The sequence below is a fragment of the Palaemon carinicauda genome, chromosome 24 (genome assembly GCF_036898095.1).
Source record: "Palaemon carinicauda isolate YSFRI2023 chromosome 24, ASM3689809v2, whole genome shotgun sequence".
NCBI classification, from domain to species: Eukaryota; Metazoa; Arthropoda; class Malacostraca; order Decapoda; family Palaemonidae; genus Palaemon; species Palaemon carinicauda.
In genome coordinates this window covers 108,366,429-108,384,959 of record NC_090748.1, presented here as the reverse complement: position 1 = coordinate 108,384,959, position 18,531 = coordinate 108,366,429, and the positions used below count along the sequence as shown (strand labels likewise).

The window sequence follows — 18,531 nt, the reverse complement described above, 5'->3', positions numbered from 1 at the left end:
CAATGCTGTTGTTACTTTACGTGAACTTCAAACTTCCAAAGAACAAAACCATAAAACAATTGAAAATTTAAAACTCCGAAACTAGAATTTTAAAAACTACCTAAACTATTCTTTTGACATCAAATGATAGACTGAACAGACTACAAAAAGAGTATATAATATTTTTCTTTCTTTAATTTAAAAACCAAACAGAACCTAACAAAACAGTAATCAACACTAACTTGGATTACGAATGAACGCAGGGCCCTAATCTTCGCATCCACCGCGTCTACGCTCCTAACTTCGTGGAGTGCATCATCAGCCCGATATCAGTCGCCCAAACTCATTTGCACCATCAACTCATTCTAATCTTGCATGTGTAAACTCATCCTGCTGAGAATGAACATCTCAATTAGAAACTGAAAGATACTATGGCTGCATTTAAAAAAAAAAAAAAAAATAAGTTATATTTTTATTGAGTGAACTTCATATCATACATTTCCAACATGCAACAAAAACAAGAAATAGCCTAAAGATTATCATGTTAATTTCTGACTAAAGCTAATTCTGAAGAGCCTAAATATATCCTTTAAAAGGAATTGGCAAGCCAAATATGAACAAGATCCTACCTATTGAGCTAAGTAATCAGGACATTACTGGACTTTGTCATTGATTTTAAAATGATTTACATAGATTTTAATACTGATTTTATCAGATCACAGCATACAAAATTCATAATAAAACACTTACAAATATTTTAGTAAGTTTTCCTTTTATATGACCTAACAGCTGACTGAAATATGGCAAAAGATATTGCAACAAGTTGAAGATTAATCTAATAGGATTATAAGGAACCGATTAATGCTCTCAAAAATAATAATGTTTTGTATGATGCATTTGTTTCATTGTAGTAGATTGTACCTGTTATTTCCAGGGAGAAAATAATACTTAAATCATGACTTTAACTTACATTAAGACTTCATGCATCGCGTACCTCTCCAATGCACGTTCTTTTTATCATACCGCAGTACGTGCTCTTTACGTAGGAATTCAAGAGACCTTCCGCTAATCTAAGGTAGTGCCACGTTCTCTTATTTGTGGGAAACTTTCATTAGATGGAAAAGTAACTGTTCATGCTAGAAGCAGTCTAAGACCTGTTATCACTTCTGAAATTGTGTTTTTGTCTTCTACCTTGCAACTTTTCAATTTACACTATTAGCTTTCAAAGTGCTGTGCTGGTAATAGCCCTTGTTATATTTCTACCCATGATATCTCACAAGAGTGAGATTTACTTTTCAATTCCACATTTGGATTGCCACTAAGGTACAAAGCCAAAAGAGTTCTCTTGCTTTAGGGTACACTCGGGCACACTATTCTATCTAATTTATCTTCCTCTTATTTTGTTAAATTATTTAAAATTCATATATGAAATATTCATTTTAATGTTATTACCTTTCTTAAAATATTTTATTTTTCCTTATTTTCTTTCCTCACTGGGGTATTTTCCCTCTTGGGGCCCCTGGGCTTATAGCATCCTGCTTTTCTAACTAGGGTTATAGTTTAGCAATTAATAATAATAATAATAATAATAATAATAATAATAATAATAATAATAATAATAATAATAATCAAGTCATTCCACATTAACCAATAAATAATGTACTGTAAATTACAAGTCATGTCTCAAAGAACCTACAATTACAAACTATTTGTTCCAATATATGTTTAAACCTTACATAAATTTTTAACCAAACTGCAAATACTCTCGAAAAATTCTAAATTCTCTATTCCAATAACTTTGACCTCAAACCATTTTTACAGTAAGGTACTGTTCTTTCAGCACAGCATAAAATTCCCCCTAAATGTTCAATGCTATTACATGCACTCTTAACAAATTATCTTTGGTTTCACACAGAAATACAGGCATCGCTGATCTGTTCTCAAGGTTACAAAATCAGAGGTATGTAGTTCTAAATGAATATACATTAACACACTTGAAAGGTCCCAATATTTTCTTATTTTCAAAAGACGTTTCATTGAAAAACTTAGCTGGATACAGAATACTTGCACATGTGTATAATATACTGTTGAGACAACACTGAAATTTAGAAGTAATTCCACACTATATAAGTTCCCAAACTGACTATTCTTTCACAATCACCTATTTTACGACTTCCCGTCTATAAGTAAGATAAACTTTAAAAAATATACATTGAGGAAACCCGTCATATACAATACTTGGGAAGTAAGTACAGCGATACCTCTTGATACAAATGTTTCTGCATATGAAATTTTCATGATACGAAAAGAGATTCGCCAGCCAGGCTGAGAATAAAATAGTTACAATGTGCCTATGACTTTTGAGTCGTGGTACCTTTTGTACTGAAGCTGTGTCAGTATTGTACAATCCCTTTCGAAAAAGTAATATACAGTGCAATTTTGTAATAGAAGCCAAGAAAAAGCAATATAGTACAGTACAGTGGGTTACCTAGTGTGTTAATCAACCATACGTAGGAAATTGCCTGTGTTTCGGGGGAAGGTTACGAGTTGACCCACTGTAAGGTATAAAGCATTGGCAGAGTTTTGCTTTTCACAGGTGTCTCTGTTAACTAACCCTCGCAAATGATCAGGGCTGATTACAGTACCATAGTAGTTAGTCTCTGAGGTGAATGACAATGACAGAAATTTACTGGCGTTTATTTTTCTATTTTTATATTAGGGTTAAGAAACAAGTGTCTCTAAATCAATACAATACCTTAAGATTCACAGGTAAGATTCATGAAAATCAAAGATATTTGGCAACACGCATATGACTCAAAGGTAAGATTCATGAGAAAATATTTGGCATCATGCTTATGATTCAAAGGTAAGATTCATGAAAATAAGACATTTGCCATCATGCTTGTGATTCAAAGGTAAGATTCATGAAAATAAAATGGTATTTAGCATCCTATATTAGGTAAAGACTTTAGGTACAAATGAAATCATGGTACAGAGGACATAACCTGAGCAGGTGAAAGTAGGACACAGGAACAAAATAGGAAATTATTACCGTAACACTAAGAAGTATCAAGTTACTTGCATTTAAGGAAAACGCCATAATTAATGAAAAAAAGGAAATAGTTAGTATTTAAGAGAACTCATTATATATTTAAAGGAAAAACAAAACCATGTGTAACTTTGTTGAACAAAAATGATATTTTAATTATAAAATAAATTTTTGAATATACTTACCCGGTGAATATATAATAGCTGCTACTCAGCGGCTCGACAGAAAACACACTCAAAAACTCGCGAGCGATCGCTATGAAGGTTGCGGGTGTGACCACCAGCGCCAACTATCGGCCAGATACCACTCTTGCATGTAAACAAACCCTTCAATTCTTCTCGTCCCGCTGCGTCTCTATTGGGGAGGAAGGGAGGGCCTTTAATTTATATATTCACCGGGTAAGTATATTCAAAAATTTATTTTATAATTAAAATATCATTTTTAAATATTCAACTTAGCCGGTGAATATATAATATCTGATTCACACCCAAGGCGGTGGGTAGAGACCAGAGTTAATTAAGTTTACAGCGTATAAGCTAAGAGTTTTTGACAGTTATCAATATAACAAAACCAAAATATATAGGTACCTGGTAAGGAAGTTGACTTAGACGATTACTCTGCCTTGTAAGTCTGTCTTCCTCACGAAGCCCAGCCATCCTCTTAGGATGCTGAAAGACTCCCAGGAGCTGAAGTATAAAGGGTTGCAACCCATACTAACAGGACCTCATCAAACCCCTAATCTGGGCGCTCTCAAGAAATGACTTTGACCACCCGCCAAATCAACAAGGATGCGAAAGGCTTCTTAGCCTTCCGTACATCCCAAAAAACAATATTAAAAAACATTTCAAGAGACAGATTAAAAAGGATATTGGAATTAGGGTAATGTAGTGGTAGAACCCTCACCCACTACTGAACTCGCTGCAACGAATGGACCCAGTGTGTAGCAGTCCTCGTAAAGAGTCTGGACATCTTCTAAGTAAAATGACGCGAACACTGACTTGCTTCTCCAAAAAGTCGCGTCCATAATACTTTGCAGAGATTTATTTTGCTTGAAGGCCACGGAGGTTGCTATAGTTCTAACTTCGTGCGTCTTAACCTTAAGCAACCATCGGTCTTTCTCATTCAAGTGAGAATGAGCTTCTCGTATTAAAAAATCTGATAAAATATGAAAAAGCATTCTTTGAAATAGGCAATGATGGTTTCTTAACTGAGCACCATAATGCCTCAGATTTACCTCGTAATGACTTAGTACGAGCTAAATAGAAATTAAGAGCTCTAACAGGACATAATACTCTTTCCAGTTCGTTGCCTACGATCTCTGATAAGCAAGGAATATCAAAAGATTTAGGCCAAGGACGAGAAGGCAGTTCATTTTTTGGCCAGGAAACCAAGTTGAAGTGAACAAGTGGCTTTTTCTGTAGAAAAAACCGATGTTCTTACTGAAGGCATGAAGTTCACTGACCCTTTTAGCCGAAGCCAAGCACACTAGGAAAAGTGTCTTGAGGGTAAGATCCTTCAGGGAGGCTGAATGTAATGGCTCAAACCTGTCTGACATGAGGAACCTTATGACCACGTCTAAGTTCCATCCAGGAGTTGCCAAACGACGTTCCTTAGAGGTCTCGAAAGACTTAAAGAGATCTTGGAGATCTTTATTGTTGGAAAGATCTAAGCCTCTATGTCAAAAGACTGAAGCCAACATGCTCCTGTAGCCCTTAATCGTGGGAGCTGAAAAGGGAGCGAACCTTTCTCAGATGTAAAAGAAAATCTGCGATTTGGGCTACAGAGGTACTGGACGAGGACACAGATGCTGACTTGCACCAGTCTCAAAAGACTTCCCACTTCGACTGGTATACTCTAATGGTAGAAGCTCTCCTCGCTCTTGCAATCGCACTGGCTGCCTCCTTCGAAAAGCCTCGAGCTCTTGAGAGTCTTTCGATAGTCTGAAGGAAGTCAGACGAAGAGCGGGGAGGCTTTGATGGACATTCTTTACGTGGGGCTGACGTAACAGATCTACCTTTAGAGGAAGACTTCTTGGAAAGTCTACCAGCCATTGAAGTACCTCGGTGAACCACTCTCTCGCGGGCCAGAGGGTAGCAACCAACGTCAACCTTGTCCCTTCGTGAGAGGCGAACTTCTGCAGTACCTTGTTGACTATCTTGAATGGTGGGACTGCATATAAGTCCAGAAGAGACCAATCCAGTAGAAACGCGTTTATGTGGATTGCTTCTGTATCTAGGACTGGAGAGCAATAGATTGGTAACCTTTTGGTCAACGAGGAGGCAAAGAGGTCTATGGTGGGTTGACCCCAAGTAGCCCAAAGACTCTTGCCCACGTCCTTGTGGAGGGTCCATTCCGTGGGTATCACCTGACCCCTCCAACTGAGACAGTCTGCCAAGACGTTCAAGTCCCCCTGGATGAATCTCGTCAACAGGGAGATGCCTCGATTTCTTGACCATAAGAGAAGGTCCCTTGCGATCTCGAGCAGCGTGAAGGAGTGTGTGCCTCCTTGCTTGGAGAAGTACGCCAAAGTTGTGGTGTTGTCTGAGTTGACCTCTACCACTTAGTTTCGAAGAAGCTTTCGAATATCATCAAGGCCAAGTGGACTGCTAATAGCTCCTTGCCGTTGATGTGCATGCTCTTCTGACTTGAGGTCCACAGACCCGAGCATTCCCGACCGTCCAGGGTCGCACCCCAACCCAAATCCGACGCGTCTGAGAACAACACGTGGTTTGGGTTCTTGACTGCTAGGGATAGTCCCTCTCTTAGACTGATATTGCTGTCCCACCATTTCAGGCATGCCTTTACTGGTTCGGAGACTGGGAATGATACCGTCTCTAACGTCTTGTCCTAGTTCCAGTGAGAGGCTAGATGGAACCGGAGAGGCAGAAGGTGTAGTCTCCCTAGTGAGACAAACTGCTCCAGGGATGAGAGAGTCCCTACGAGACTGTTCCAACTCCTGACTGAACAAACGTTTTCTTTTCAGCATTAGTTGGACTTCGAGCAGGGCTTGTTCTATTCGGTGGCAGACGGAAAAGCCCGAAAAAAACTGGACTGCGAATCTCCATCCCCAAATATAGAATAATCTGGGATGGGATCAGTTGGGACTTTTAGGTTGACCAAAAGTCCCAACTCCCTGGCCAGACTCAACGTCCAATGTAGATCCTGCAGACAGCGAAGACTGGACGATGCTCTGAGAAGCCAGTCGTCCAAGTACAGGGAGGCTCGGATCCCCGATAGATGGAGGGATTTTGCCACATTCCTCATGAGCCTCGTAAACATGAGAGGCGCAGGACTGAGGCCAAAGCACAGGGCTCGAAACTGGTACCCCACATTCCTGTGAACAAACCTCAGAAACGGTTGGGAATCCGGGTGTATAGGAATGTGGAAGTATGCCTCCTGAAGGTCAAGAGAGACCATCCAGTCGCCTTCCATAAATGCTGACAAGACAGCCTGGTAGACTTCATCGTGAAGTTTGTCTTGACAATGAACACATTGAGCGCACTTGCCTCTTACGTACTCCTGCAGTGAACATGGCTGCCAGATCATTGGAGCCATCCCTGAGGGACTTGTTCCTGCAGAGAACGTGGCTGTCAGATCATTGGAGCTATCCCTGAAAGCCTTGTTTATGCATGACATAATTGTACAGCAAAACTTCAAACGCTCGAAAATAGCTCTGAAGTCGACCTGTAAAATCTTGGAGCGTCTCATGGCCAGGCGCCAGGGAGAGTCTATGAGGTTTGAGAAGTCTATCTGGGCAGAGGCAGGAACTCCCAAGCCGAGAACTTCTCTCGTGTCATATCAGACTCTCACTCTATAAGCCAGCTTAAAAGTAGGGAAAGCAAAGGCTGTCTCCCTCAAACTCCTCCTGGTGATAAACCAGTCGCCTAGCAAACGTAAAGCTCTCTTAGAAGAGCGAGAGAGCACTAGCTTATAAAACAACGGCTTCGAAGTAGCTAGGCCTAGTGTAAACTCTGACGTTTAGGCGAACGAGGAGCAGCAGTTACAAAAAGATCCGGATAAAGATCCTTAAAAATCAGCATGATTTATTTAAAGTCCATAGAGGGCTAAGAAGCTTTAGGCTCCTCTCCGCCTGACAGAGTCCTCAAGGGAATATCAGTAGGAGGGGGAACAGCAACTTCCTTATCTGAAGGAACCTTGTCCGACAATAGCCGAGTCTCAAGCAAGGGAGAGACCTACCGTGGTGGCAATGCTTTACAAGCAGAGTCCACACGCACTGGTGCATTAGTAGCGGACCAGAACGCAACGTCATGTAACTGCTTAACAGTCTGTGAACTGTCAACAACAACAGGTGCGGGAGGACGCTCGGCGTCCACTCGAGACTGTTTTGACTGCCTAGTCTGAGCAGTCAAAACGACTCTAGACTGCGGTAGTTGACGCTCAGCGTCAAAACAAGTCAACTCCGCTGGCTGGCGAACGTCCTGAACGTCAACAGGAGCATTAGGAAGCGGCCTAACGTCCAAATGCGGCTGAAAATCAACACGTGACTGCATCGAGTGAGGCTCTACATATCGTGACTGACGTGACTTAGCTACGCCAACGTCAACAGGACGCACAAAGGTTCGTTTGGGCGGCTGAAGGCCAGGATCTCGATGAGATAAACGGCTAGGATCAACGTGAACCTTATCGGCAGAATAGTCTTCCATAAGAGAGGCAAGCTTATTCTGCATGTCTTGCCGTACAACCCATTTAGGATCAACGGGAATGGTTGCGGTAAGAGACGAGGGTAACGTCTGTGACTGCAAAACCTTGCCTACAAAAAGACTCTCGGAGTCTGTGTTACGCTTTTGTTTAGGCGGCGAGCAGTCTTCCGATGACTGCATAGGGTCAGAGCTGTCCTAATAGTTAAAACCAGGACGCTGGACCTGTCCTGAAAGGACTGACTTTCGCTTAAAGGGCCTCGAAACCTTGTTCCACGGTTTCTTATGCGAAAAGCCTTCGGATGATGAGGAGAAAATCGTCTCTCTCGCCTTATGGTAGGGGTGATCTTGGTGAGATACGCCTGATACCATAGAGGGAACGTCTGTTCGCTGATCAAGGCCTCTCGAACCCATAAGTCGTACGACATTACTTCTCCCCTGGGCTTGGGAGCTTGCAAGAGGTCCCGGACTAGGCGAACGACAGGCACGAACAGACGAACCCTCGGTCGCAACACTGATAACACTTTGCGCAATATCACTTTATCACTACGATTTTCTGTTTTGCACTTATTTCACTGAAATCGAATTTTTTAACAATTCACATTAGGTATGAATAAAACTGATTTCTACCTGAAGCACGCAATTCTACCCTCATCAAAAGGTTGTAATTGCGAAATCAGTCGTATAATGTAAGCACATTAATACCAGCAAAAACAGTAAACATATTTTAAGATAAAAAGATCAGTGGCTGGAGAAGAGACTAAACACTAGTTCATTCAAAACTACGTTTTCAATCTCTCACCGTACAGTGCCTTGGGACGAGAATAAAAACTAAAAACGTTTTATCCTTTCTCCCCGTACAGAGACTAGGGACGAGAGTAACTCGAGAACAACGTTACTCGCTTGGGACGAGATAAAGATCGGAACGTTCTCTCTCCTCTCTCTCTCTCCGTCTCTATCTCTCTCTCTCTCTCTCTCTCTCTCTTGATTTCGCACCGAAGAGAAGAGCCCACTTACATTTCGTCAAAAAACAGGTTATTTGACCAAAGGAAAAAACTGAAAGGTTTTTCAATTAAAAAGTTCCTTTAAAATAGAATTTAAAACATTTAAGCTTTGAAAGAAGAATGAATAAAACGTCAGAATTGATTTACTCATTCTGCAAAGTGAAACCGTGATACTCTCTCTCTATCGTAACGATAGAGCGCAAACTGCGTAGCATAAATAAACTAAACGTTAGTTCATCTTTGAAACAGTACGAAGACTATTCAAAGAAAATCTTTCATAAAATATCTACTAAAAAATATTCATTTAATAAGTTTTAAATCATTAGCTCTGTAAAAGTTATTTACGATTGAAAGGGCTCAACGTTGTTTAACTTCGGTTTCCAAGTTAGGACCGCCTACTCTCAGGAAAGGTCGCATTTAAACAAATCATTAAAATTTATCTTGATGTTTATTATAAATGGAAAGCTAATCGAAGAGGCCTAATAAAGGCGGGTGAGATATAAAATATATAGAGGAAAATCTATAATTAATTTATAACGTGATAAGATAATTGCTAAAAGCCTAAACACACTTCCGTACTAAGGGAAGGGTCGGCCATTTAAAAGTCAAGGAAAGTCCAAAAAACAATCCAAAGTCATCAAAATTAAATCTATCCAAAAACGAGTTCAAGATTTAAGTTGAAGATAAAACACCTGCACTGCGAAAGCTCAAACCAAAATGAAGTACTTCACCAAATATGTTGAGAAAACTCCAGGTTCTACAGCGAGTAATGATACGTCTTGTCGTCAAGGTCGACAGAGAAGAATTGAAGGGTTTGTTTACATGCAAGAGTGGTATCTGGCCGATAGTTGGCGCTGGTGGTCACACCCGCAACCTTCATAGCGATCGCTCGCGAGTTTTTGAGTGTGTTTTCTGTCGAGCCGCTGAGTAGCAGCTATTATATATTCACCGGCTAAGTTAAATATTTAAAATTGGAAATTTTACACAGGTACAGTAGTCTTCTACAAATTTCTGGCTACTTTGACCCTTTAACAGAGAAGTAATAGGCTTTAGTACTTTTATATGAACATACCATTGGGCTTATAGCATCTTGCTTTTCCATCTAGGGTTGTAACTTAGCTAGTAGTAATTATAATAATAATAATAATAATAATGCAAGAATAACAAACCAGCGACAAAAAGAATGAGTCGACATTGGGGAGCATAAAAAAAAAATAAGTGATTAATGACAATCAATTTGTATATTCTGATTATTTTGTAAATAGTTTTCAAAAATGAACAAAGCTTTCAATGCTACTCCTATGAATCATGCAATTAATAATGTACCTGATTTACAGTTCAGCCATCCATTCGACGTGACCTACACCCACACTGTCCAACCATGTTGGTTTATCTCAGACTAAACTGGGGCCGTCCAAAGCATTCAGTACCTGTGGAAAAAAATTACTTTTATAGTTATTCTTATAAAGAGTTTCTTATTTAAGATATTTGGAGTTTAACCTATTATGTAGGAGTATCCTTCAAAAATTACTATGGACCTAAAGATATTTTAGTTAGGATACAAGTTGAATTTTATAATGTTTAATTTCCTGGATTTCTGACCTCAGAGAGAAACAAAAGGCAAATGTAATTCACATAAACTAGTCTTAAACTTAATTCGCTTAATTTCCAGTAACTTAAAATGACTTTGATGATTTAGGTCTAATTAATCTATAATACCAGCTTCTATTTAGGTTATCATAAGTGAGGGCTAATTTAATCCTGCATATATATCTAACTCCTCCCCTTGCATGTGGTCACTCATTACTATCAAATAAATGCTCCAAGCAGGCAAATTTTAAATACAGGTACACCAATTCATATTCTAAAGTTTATGTACAACATTAAGTCCTCTCAATCTATCTTTATATGGAGAATATATTTCAATGCTCTACTCAAGCTGGGATTTACAATAGCGAATCATACAAATCGACAAATAGCACGACAAGCATCCCCCTACTCGGCAGCAGTAGGAGTGTGGAAGGGGCATACTGACCTCCTTGACCTCCTTTCTTCTGGCCCCCATCCAGGAAGGTCCAGGTTGGGTGGCTCAAAAAAGGGCTGCACAGGCTCCTTTCACGATGAAGTAACGAGCAATCCTAATCAGGGTCTAAGAACAAACCGGAGGCTTTCGTTGCACCCGATTCCATGGGGAAAGCTAAACCCAGGGAATAGCCCATGCCCTATTTCAAACTTATCAGACAATGGGAAAAGAGACTCCAACTTCAATTAAGGTGCAGCAATCACTGGGGGAACCCTACACGCCACCAGAACCTGAAAAGCTCACCGAAGTAGATCCAAGGGCTACTTGGCACTGACGCATATTCTCCAGGGATCGAGCTAGGGGCATATGCCCGGATGAGGTAATAGCAGTAGCATTCGATAAAAGAATGGAAGAGACGAGAAATCTTCGATGTCTTTTAGGCCACTGCAAAGATAGACCCCCGAGAAGGCTCAAGTCTCTTCCTCCCATTGAAGGCACACACCTGCCACTGCACAGTTAGCCAAAACCTACACTCAGGACACAGGAAAGATTGCAAACAATCATGCACCTACAAGAAGCAGTGTGTGTGGATCATGTGCCGGTTTACACATAAAAAGAGTTTGGACGTCCATCCTTTCCTCGACAAGTATAAATCTCATTTCACATCCATAACCCACAAGCACAACGGCCAGCATTAATTTCCTACAAGAAAAAGATTAAAAATTTTGGTGGGGGGACAACGGTAGATCTGTACTAATGGCTGACGAAAAAAGTGGAAAGCTTCCAACAGGTGGGGGCAGGTTTACTTGTCCCCATTTACGATCTGTCGTTAAATACAGTACCTCATTAACGAATGCAACGGCAGTTCAAACTCCGCTAAATGCATGATTCCTAATTCAAAGGACAAATGGTTTGCATACTCATAAACAAATGAGCTTTTTTATTGGATAAGTTATAACCACTCTATATGGTAAAAGATGAATATACGGTACACTACTATTATTGATACCATTTTCTTATAGATAATAGATACTGTAACTGTCTTACATCAGAACCACAAATATTTGCTCCATGTGCATGTGCTTTAGGATATCAAAGCTAATGAAGCTTTTAATATTAATGCTCTACAGGATATACTACAATATGAAGCAACGACTGGGGCAAAACAACGAATGGATGTCGGTTAGATGAATTTCTACTACCAGGTGCTACAAATTATTGTCTTTGTATATTTGAACCTTAAAGGGTAACTGATGCCTCATCCACAGGGCATTCTAGATTATCTGACATCGTTGCCTCTGCATTTTCGCCAAGATCCACTGCCAGTCAACTAGCAAGAGCAAATCGAACTCGCGAGAAACAAGACCTCTGGACCATAAGGAAGAAAGAGGATTACCAGCTGCCATTTTCATTTCCTGCAATGAAATAGGACCATAACTTTGTGATTATAAAGGATCTCTTTACCATGTTCGGGTAACCTACCTATACAGTAATTTCTTTTTCTGAATAAGGTATGGGTTATAATGCTTAGCTTCATTACCTAAGTGGTGAATTAAAGGATTTTCAAAATGATATAGCATTGTACGCAAGATCAGTAAGTGATCCAGTAAGTAAGTAGGGAGAACCCAGCACCTACAACTCGGTTAAGTATGCAGGTAGATCACGAAGCAACCCCTTAAGTAGGATGGACGCTATGCCCCAGGCTAGATAGAGTATGTGGGTAGATCACGAAGCAACCCCTAAATAGGGAGGGCCCTATGCCCCATGCTAGATTAAGTAGGTGGGCAGATCACGAAGCAACTCCTTAAGTAGGGAGGACCCTATGTCCCATGTTAGTTTAGGTAGACGGGTAGATCACGATGCAACTCCGTAAGTAGGGAGGACCCTACGCCCCAGGCTAGGTTAGGTAGGTGGGTAGATCACAAAGCAACCTCTTAAGTAGGGAGACCTCTATGCCCCAGGCTAGGTTAGGTAGGTGGGTAGATCAAGAAGCAACCCATTAAGTAGGAAGGAACCTATGCTCCATGCTAGGATAGGTAGGTGGGTAGATCACGGAGCTACCCCTAAGTAGGGAGGACCCTATGCCCCAGGCTAGGTTAGGTAGATGGATGTGGCTACGTTGAGGACCCTAAGGCCAGGGGTAGGTTAGGTAGGTGGGTAGGTCAGGAAGCGAACCACTCAGTAGAGAAGACCCTACGAACCCAGCATAGGTTAGGTAGGTAGGTGTGGCTAAGTTAGATTGCATTTCTGTATTTGATTAGTTTTCTGTTTTCTCTGGAAAGAAAAAAAAATAATTTCCACAGCTCCCCAATTCTTGTTCCCAAAAAATGTCCTTTATCTATGAAATTACTATTTTCAATAGAAATGAAGAACAGATTCGTCTGAAATAAATTATTGTATGGATAAACTTTATCTAAATATACCATAATCCAAGTTGATATAAAGAGCAAGTTTAACACTTTATAATTGGGTTTAATATGTTTGAAAGCGACCTTCAATATATAGCTTTTAAAGATATGAAGGGTTTTCTTAGTTTATAATACTTTGAGGACTTAAACCTTAAGATATGCTATAAACTATCACATAATCAATGTTAATAGTGGCATATCAAAATGCTTGGCTTAAACATGATACCATAACGGGATAACTAACAAAGATTTAATCCCATGAATAAAATTACCCAAAATATTAACTTGTAATGCCCTTCTAAATACAGATACATATTGGCATTGCTTGTTATGTCCTTTAAGAGATACATATTTGGCATCCCCTCAAATGCCATCAAGCACATAAATTTATATATACATTGGCATCACCTATAATGAACATAAGCACGTAGATTAAATTAGCATCTCATGTAATGACCCAAGCACATAGATACACATTAGCATCACCTCTGACGTCCTTAAGCCCATAGATACATATTGGCATCGCCTCTAATACCCTTGAGCACATAGCTAAAATTGGCATCACCTGTAATGATCCCAAGCACATAGATACTTATTGGCATCACTCTCAATGTCCTTAAGCACATATATACATATTGGCATCACTTGTAATGATCTCAAGCACATAGATACACATTGGCATCACTTGTAATGGCCTTAAGCATATAGATACATATTGGCATCAACTCTGATGTCCTTAAGCACATATATACACAATAGTATCATTTGTAATGCCCTTAAGCACATAAATTAAATTGGCATCACTTGTAATGACCTTAAACACATAGAAACACATTGGCATCACTTGTAATGGCCTTAAGCACATAGATAAATATTGGCATCAACTCTGATGTCCTTCAGCATATTATACACATTGGCATCATCTGTAATTACCTAAAGTACATAGATACACATTGGCATCATTTGTAATGCCCTTAAGCACAAGTTAAACTGGCATCACTTGTAATGTAATGCCCTTAAGCACAAGTTAAACTGGCATCACTTGTAATGACCTTAAACACATAGAAACATATTGGCATCGCCTTCAATACCTTTAATCGCTCGGATAAAATTGGCATCACCAGTAATGCCCTTTAAACAAGCAGATACAAACTGGCATCGCCTGCAATGCTCTTACGCACATTAGATACATACTGGCAGGGCCTGTAACGCCCTTCAACAAACAGATACATAAGAAATGCAGCTTCAAATACTATAAATACACTAAAAATAACTTTCATGCCAAACAAGGCAGAACAATAAATCGTACAGGGTTATCGCTGGGGGCCCAGCTAGACATTCATAATTGCATTGAATTAAGAAACTAATGAAGAACAAGAGGATTTGGGATCATTATAGGAGAAATGAAATGCTGTAATCACTTACTACATAATGTATGTAATGGCAGAGTTTGATGTCAGACGTTTAAGTGTCAAAAGTGAGTTCTCAGAGTAGTAAACACAGCCTGTGGTGTCTGAGAGAGACAGCAGAACTTGGGGATCTGCAGCCCTCTAGAATGATCTTGAGGTTCTCATGTAATTTTCTAAGTAATATATATTAAAATGTTTTATTGGTTATAGAGGTGAATCTTTCATATATGTGAATATATACTTTCTTAAATTAGCTGTATTTAAACGTTGAATAGTTGCGTATACGAAGAAAAGTCTACTGCTGTGATACCTGGTATTGAAAATTATATTACTATAGGGTGATTTTTTGTATATATTAAGAAATTATATATATTAAAATGTTCTCGTTGTTATAGAGATGAATCTAGCATACATGTGAATGTCTATTTTCTTAAATTAGCTGTATTTAAACGTTAAACACATGCGTATAGAGAGAAAAGTCTACTACTGTAATACCTGGCATTGAAAATTATATGGTTTTAAGGTGTTAATTTATATATATTAAAATCATTATGTTGTATGTGCTACATTATATTAGGATAAACTAGTGAGATTTATATATTATCAAAGCAACACTTGTACACATTACTACTTCTTGCTCGGTATTGAGGTATTCTAATTCTGGTGGGTGGTCGAAAGAGAAAATGGTTTTAGCATCCATTTTATTATTGTCAATGACCGTCACTCATTTCTACATCTGTAAAGGTGTATATCCCCTTATATTGGGGAAATATAAATCCTCTTTCCCCCTCTGAAATACTTATTTGAACCAAAGACTTGTCATATGTACTTCGGCCGTACATCTCTCCCTGTGTGACGTCATGAATGTATACAGCTCAGCTGTGCTCTCCGAGTCCTTTCATTTCTATTGAATAAAATCTCTCCTGTAGAATGTACTAAGAAGTAATGTGAGATTAATTTTGTCTATATGATAACAATAATGTTATTAGGATAAAATTTACCTAAACTGGTGCTCTATGATAGTAATAATGCCTGAAATTGTACTGAACGACATCAGGATTTGGTTATTTTTTGGGGTTCCTATCCGGCATTTGCCTTGAAGGGCCGTGCCACAAATTTTAATTTCCTCAAAATGCCACTAAATATATTGTAAATAAATTTCTATGACTGTCGTATAATTATCCCGTCAAACATTATATAACTGTTATTACTATATTTGCTAGTCTATTCTTAATCATAAAAAGCCACTGATTTGATGTAATAAAAACAAATCAGAATAAAATAGAGATTAAATACATGTAAATAAATATTCACAGCACTTGGTAAGCCATTATGTTTAGTAAAACCTATAGCAATATATCAAACCGACTTAAGTTAAATGATACTTTATCGATGATGCAATTAGCATTGCATTAGTGATCATTATTCTGTTATTTTAGGTTGTATACAAAATAACAAACACTTATTCTAATATGTATAATGTATAAAAATATATGAGAAATGTTTATGCAATGCTATGAATATCATAATATAGACAGAAGTTTTGTTAAATGTATTTAATATCAGCGGCGCTTTCGGCGGCTTCTATCGACCGTCTTTTGGGATGGCCGGTAGATCCCGTTACCCGCCAAGGTGGCAATTACAGTTTCCTCTTTGTTAATTAGGTCCTCTGTACTCTGTTCTTTTTAATAAAATGTCATTTTGTAATGCAATTAAGTTCTTATATACCTAATTCCTAGAACAATTCAATGTTTATGACTATTTTTCTTTGCTGTACCCTTACTTTTAAGGGCTGTTTTCCAGATCCTATCACATATTATTATTATTATTATTATTATTATTATTATTATTATTATTATTATTATTATTATTATTATTATTATTATTACTTGATAAGCTACAACCCTACTTGGAAAAGCAGGGTGCTATAAGCCCAGGGGCTCCAACAGGGAAAATAGGCCTGTGAGGAAAGGAAAGAAGGAAAAACAAAATATTTCTAAAACAGCAACAACGTTAAAACAAATATTTCCTATACAAACCACAAAAACATTAACAAAAAAGAGGGAGAAAAACTAGACAGAACTGCATGCCCAAGCGCACCATCAAGCAAGAGAACTCTGACTCAAGACAGTAGAAGACCATGGTACAGAGGCTATGGCACTACCCTAGACTAGAGAACAATGGTTTGATTTTGGAGTGTCCTTCTCCTAGAATAGCTGCTTACAATAGCTAGAGAGTCTATTCTACCCTTACCAAGAGGAAATTATCCACTGAACAATTTCCTCTTTATTAATGAGGTCCTCTACTCTTATTTTAGATCAAATGTACTTAATTTCTTTTCCTCTTAAATGTACTCAAGTTCGTATATGCTCAATTCCTAGGGTAACTTAATGTATAGGCCTAGGCCTTTTTTCCTTTCTTTTTTTATGTAGGCCTACCCTTATTTTAAAGGGATGTTTCCAGGTCCTGTCCCACATGGAAACAGCGTACTCTACAGAAACTATAAGCTCTGTTTGTCGTATACATTCTTAGATACTTCAGAATATCACACACCATATTCCAATTTAATTGTCAAACTCACATTATCGAAGCACTTAGAAAACTTGAATATCGATTTTCATGTTTCATTTCTGCTTTCTTTTCTATCAGAATTGGTGGTCAACGTTTCTAAAAGCTATAGTACAGCATTTTTACCCTTTTCAGTATAATAAATCACCAGAATTCTCAACCTAATCGATATAGCTCTCGTTTTTTAAGTTTTATTTTTATAAATTTATTCTATCTGTGATGTTTTTTTTCCTCAAAAATTCCATATTTCGTCCTTAACTTATGGATATATATATATATATATATATATATATATATATATATATATATATATATATATATATATATATATATATATATATATATATATATATATATATATATATATATATACATATTGTCCATTTCTTTTAGCGAGGCAGATTTGCACCGACTCGTAGCGGTGCCCTTTTAGCTCGGAAAATTTTCCTGATCGCTGATTGGTTAGAATTATCTTGTCCAACCAATCAGCGGTCAGGAAACTTTTCCGAGCTAAAAAAGGGCACCGCTGCGATTCGGTGCAAATCTGCCTCGCTAAAAGAAATTGACTATAGGTGCTTAAGTTGTGAGGTACGAAGAAAATATTATTTATATGTTTTCCTTCATGTTTATCGATTTTTGTTTTACTTTTTCGAACTATCTCTATTGGAATCAAAACTTTCTGCTTCAATAATTTACAATATCTGCTAGAATGATTCCTTGCCTATATATTCTTTTTATAGTTTAATTATTATGTTTCAGAATGGGGCAAGCTTATGTAGATAATTTAGACCTATTCTAAAATGACACGGTAGATGGTTTACACAATTATCCAGACACACACACACACACACACACACTCTCTCTCTCTCTCTCTCTCTCTCTCTCTCTCTCTCTCTCTCTCTCTCTCTCTCTCTCTCTCTCTCTCTCTCTCTCTCTCTCTCTCTCTGAAATTATATAGACTCATTAATTAAATAACTCTTTTCATTTTAAGATATGTGCATATGCATATTTCTTTTTTTTGCTATACATAAATGAATACATTAACATATTAAAATTTATAATGAATATGCTTGTGGATGTAATAAGAACAATAATTACTAATGAAAAGAAACATTAAAACTAATACAAGTCAGATATTTTAAAAATTCTTCCTTTAACTTTTTTTTTTTATTTATTTTTTCTTTTGTCTATCATTGTAATTCACATACTTCAGTTCACTTCTTTCCATAGTGACATCAGTATTTCTAGATTTACCGTTTCTGAATAATACATGTATCTATAGTCAATATTTTTTAGTGAGGCAGATTTGCACCGACTCGCAGGGGTGCTCTTTCAGCTCGGAAAAGTTTTCTGACCGCTGATTGGTTGGACACGATCATTCTAACCAATCATATAGCAGGAAATTTTTCCGAGCTAAAAGGGCACCCGCTGCG

At 38.2% G+C, this 18,531-nt stretch overlaps 1 protein-coding gene across 4 annotated transcripts in view; it reads right to left on the bottom strand.

Moving 5' to 3' along the window:
- LOC137618269 (uncharacterized) overlaps nucleotides 1–14,693 on the bottom strand; it is a 61,355-nt gene extending 46,662 nt beyond the window's left edge. For 2 of the 4 annotated variants that reach the window (XM_068348436.1, XM_068348437.1), the window contains exons 1-2: nucleotides 14,547–14,693; nucleotides 10,017–10,120 (exon numbers count right to left, since the gene is read on the bottom strand). The gene's annotated coding sequence lies outside the window, so the exon portion shown is untranslated. Of the gene's footprint in view, nucleotides 1–221; nucleotides 373–10,016; nucleotides 10,121–14,546 lie in introns of all 4 variants that reach the window. The other 2 variants (XM_068348438.1, XM_068348439.1) reach the window with 2 other exon arrangements.
- Nucleotides 14,694–18,531: the final 3,838 nt, after the last annotated feature.